Raw genomic sequence first — 5,000 nt, 5'->3', positions numbered from 1 at the left:
GTGTGACAATGATTCTGCAAAATATAAAAGGGGGGTTCTCGACCACAGTCATTGGCTAGAGAGGTGGCCAGCATGATACTGTCTGTGGTGAGACAGACCCTGACTGCTTTCACTACAGTGAACTCCACGAGGATGGAGGGTCTCGTTCGTTTTAAAAAAAAAAAAAAAAAATTTTTCTATATTATTAAAAAAAAAAAAAAAAACATTTCATATATAATATATACTATATATATATATAAAAATATATATATATATATATATATATATGTTGACTTACATGTGTTTATATATATATATATATATATATATATACTATGTATATAATTATTTATATATGTATATATATGTATATATATATGTATATATTTAATGTATGATATATATGTATATATTTATATGTATATGTTATATATATGTATTTATATATATATATACATATATAAATATACATATATTTGATATACATTTACATACATAATATATATATATTTATAGTTACTATATATATCTATATATACATAATATTACCAGTTGTATATATATATAAATATATATTATAGTATATATATTAGCCTGTAGTAAGTAGTTAGAAGTAAGTAGTAGTAGTAGTAGTTAGTAGTGAGTAGTAGTAGTAGTAGTAGTAGGTAGTAGTAGTAGTAGTAGTAGTAGTAAGTAGTAGTATAGCCAGAACCTGCGGCTCTGCTTCCACCACACAGTTCCCACGAGGATGGAGGTCGTGTTTCCATGTAAATGAAAAAAAAAAAAAAAAAGTAGTAGTAGTAGTAGTAGCAGTAGTAGTAAGTAGCCTAGCAGCAGCAGCAGCCAGCAGTACAACACGGGGAATATGAAAGGCCCCGGCCATGATTGTGGGCTTGCCCGTCCGTCAGACGCACAAAAAGCCCCCTCCTACTTATTAATCCTGCCACGCGGTTCAGGAGCTCGGCACCGGCGGGTGCGTGGGCGCAGGCGGGAAGTGCGGGGTGGGGAGCGAGGTGGGGGACGGGGGAGGGGGGGAGGGGGGGCCCAGCCCGCCAAGGGGGCGGATCGGAGTCCAAAGGCCTGAGGTTCGGCCTCTGGTCGCGGGGGCCTGTATCCAATGGCCAGGCCCGGGCTCTGTCGGAGCGATAGATTTGGGGGCGGCGGGGTCCCCTCGGGTCGGAGTGTATGTTTTATGTGCCGAGTGGAATCCCAGTTAGGTCTTAGTATTGGGAATTGAGTCGGTAACTAAAGGCGGGGGGAAGAAGATGTATCATACTGCTGCTGCCAGCATTCCCTTCTTCAGCCCATCTCTTTTTGGGTGTGGTCGGCCGGAAATGACCCTTTCCCTGGGGCGGTCACACCCGCCACCGCCTCCGCCTCCTCTTCCTCAGGGGAGCACGGGCTGCATCGGCGGCCAGCCCCCCACCGAGGGGTCGCCTGGCCCTCCTCACCCCGTGTCCCCCGTCTTCGTACGTCGCCGGCCGTTCCATCGTCCTCCACCTGGCATCGTCCCCATCACTATCGGCGCCGCCGCCGCCTTCACCATTCGACCGCCATCCTCGGCCGCGGCCCGCGGCGCGCGGGGGCGCGGCGAGCGGGGGGGGGTGGGCAGGCGTTTCCCGGTAAACAGAGAAGGGGCCCACCTTGGGGCCTCTTAAGGGGTTGCCGGTGAGGGAGGACCGCCTGGCCCGCACCGGCCCCGTACCCTTCTCACATGTCGGTGCGACGAAGCCCTCCAGCCAGCCTTCGGTGGTCCCCCGAGCCAGCTTACATGTCCCCTGTGGCTCGTCGAGCGGAAAATCCCCTCCCCTCCGTTAACGGGCCGCCGGTGGTTAAGAGCAAGGTGCAAGCGTACGTCAGGGACCATCTTCACGCGGAGCAGTCGGAAGCGGAGCAGCCTGGTAGCGGCTGGAGGCCGAGTTCGGCGCGGCGTCAGCAGTACATGGTGGGGCCCCGAGCCTGCATCTGTACCTGGCCGCCGCGCCCTCAACCTGACCGAGGCCCAGTGTCAAGGTTTGGTTCCAGAACCGCGCAATCAAGTGGCGCAAGCAGTTAAAACAACGGAGCAACAGCACGCCAAGCTTTCCAGCCGGAACATTCGGACGATTGACAGCGAGGGGTAAAGACCTCCCTTACAAGGACGAGGAAGACATGGCCAAGGACCTCTCGAGGCAGGCGACGTTTCGTCCTTTTCTCTCGTGAGGATGATCTGTCGATGGCCATGTCCCACGCGGCGCGCGGGCGGCGGTCTGCAGCGGCTGCAGCGGCTGCAGCGGCGGTGGGTGCCAACCACTATCTTCGGACCCTTCGCCGCTACCCGGAGACGAGGACAAGACCGAAGAGGAGGAGGGAGGAAGATGACGACGTATATACGAGGGACGAACGAGGCGCATAAACTGCCTTCTGGAATCAGAAAAGCGCCGGACAGGATAGCGGAGAAGACGGGGCAGGCAGCAAGACAGCAGCAAGGCAGCAGCAGCTCCGTCAGCAACACACCGCACGCTTCCCTCCGCCGCCTATGTGCCTCGGACACCGCACCCATCCCCCATACAATATCACCACGGCGGCGACCGGCATCTCTGCCTCCTACTACCTACTACTATATTCCTCCTCCTCAAGGCCCTCCTTACCAGGTGTACCCTTGCGGCTGCCACCTTGTCTCCCTGTCCGCGGTACCCATCAATGACTCCCTGATCCACCTCCTCTCCTCCTCCTCCTCCCTTCCTCCTCCTCCCCCGTACCACGTTTGCAGGAGGACCGCAAGTTGCACCAAGGAACCCCCGAGCCGACGGGACCTCTCCAAGTGGGAATTTCCTCATCCCCACCTAATTCCAGGCTCTCTGGGAAAGGACCCGGACTGCCACTGTTACTTCCCCGTTTTTAACCTGATTCCAATTACCCACGTACTACTTTCGTTTTATCTGTTTACGGATAGTTCCCCAAATCCTCAGGTAGTGGAGGAGTGTATCTTGTCCTCCCATAGCAGTCACAGTCACCCTCAAGGGATATACTGGGGTCCCTACAGCAGCCAGGCAGATTGGCACCAGCATGGATGGAGGAAGAAAGAAGGAGATGGACGAGGCACGAGGTACGTATTTTGTCGGTTCAAAGGGACTCATCGGCTATCGAGGGGAGGAGGGTGGTTATGGCCGGCCTGCTGCCAAGTATGAATTTAAAGTCGCCTCCACCCGCTGACGGAACGGGGCCAAGCTTGATGTCTCGTCACTTCTCTTCTCCCCCAAACCCCCGAGTACGCACTGCAAAAGTAGTAGGGAGTAGGTACACAGTTTGCGAGTGTTTGTTGCAAAGAAAGTTCCCGCCTACGGGAATAAATGAGAAAGCCAATAGCTTGTCGTCCATCTGCGTCCTGTGCAATTTAGGCATTTGCGGGAACGGGGGTCTCATTTAGATGAGCGGATACGCTGTGGCCAGTTTAATGTCTGGCCTCCACTTTTTTTTTTCTTTTAACTTATTCTGGTTCCGTCCTTGCGAGGTGCCTGGCGGCAACATACCTTCCTTCCTCTCAGCAGCAGTGGACTTCAGGAAATTTATTTGGGAGCCCCTTTTCTCCCCGTCGCAGAGATGAGGATTTAGCAATACAACTGTATTCCTGCAGAAGACCCATGCGGGGGCAGAGTGGTCATACATGCAGTTAGTAAGCACGCAACAACCCCGTAACGGCTTGTTCCGAGGCTCCTTGCAGTACCTACGTGCGTATGTGCGTGTCGTTTCGTGTGTATGTGGAGGAGAGAACAGTCCCAAGGGACTCTCTATTCAAGTGCACCAGTTCTACTTTATTTTTTTATTTTTTTGAACTCTTTCTATTGTACACTGTATAATATAAATACTAGCTGCAAAATCGTACCAGGCGGCGCCTGGGCGGGCCTGAGCCCTGAATTGAAGGTTTATTAATTAGGTGGACTGGATGTGTTTCGCTCGCTCGCCTCGGGGGGGGGGGGGGGGGGGGGGGGGGGGGGGGGGGGGGGGCGCGCGCGTTGGGGTGACTAACTGGTATGAATTAATTAATGACTGGTTTTGGGTTGCGGCTGCAAGGGGAAGTGGCAGAGCAAAACGTTTTCGTGGCCAAGGCTGATCATGGGCGCCAATAAACGTTGCTATGAACGTGCTGCTCGGAAGTAGAATCGATAATATTGATTACCACTCCGTTGGTTCCTAAAGAATCATTTATTTCTTGCGTTAACTCAAAGTTGCCAATGTATTATAATAAAAAGGGGACAGGTTTGTAAAGCCGTTGGGGTGGTAAATGTAGTACATTGTAAAACACCACACATTTTATACACAAATTACACACACACACACACATACACTACACACACACAACACACACACACAACACACACACACACACACACACACACACACACACACACACACATTTACACCACATTTAGAAACCTAACATACATTTTATTCCTTCCAACGACACATAGCTAACACGTGATCCATTTTAATAATGCACATGAGTATTCCTATTTGTTACCATATAATAATTTTATTGGTATGATGAATTGCCATTGTAATTTCTAAATTCATTAATTCTAGTCTTAATAAAGATGTACATTATTTTACTCCCTGTTTTTTTCTAAACCCGTTTCGTGGTGAAAGTGAAATTGACTAACAGGGCTCTAAACCTGAACTGAAATGAATGAATCTATTGTGTTCGGCTGATGAAAAATTGCCTCTGCTCGCTCGGGCCAGGGCAGATGCCAATACATGCAGAAAGAAAGACTGGGTTGGGTTGAGTTGGAGATGCCCACCTGACTTAGTTTGGCTTGGCTTGGCTTAAGCTCTCCAGCTCTGTATAAACTGATGGTAACTGAAATATGGAAAGACCCGGCCTCACATGAAACATAAAGAATCCAATCCCACAATGTTGCTGGAATTACGTACCACACACAATCACACACACAACACACCACACACTACACACACACACACCACACACCACACACACACACACACACACACACACACACACTCAGTGACGCGGTGGTAGAGTT

Source organism: Oratosquilla oratoria, chromosome 28 (genome assembly GCF_046742065.1).
Source record: "Oratosquilla oratoria isolate Oo_2021 chromosome 28, ASM4674206v1, whole genome shotgun sequence".
Lineage (NCBI taxonomy): Eukaryota > Metazoa > Arthropoda > Malacostraca > Stomatopoda > Squillidae > Oratosquilla > Oratosquilla oratoria.
This window is presented reverse-complemented; position numbering follows the sequence as displayed.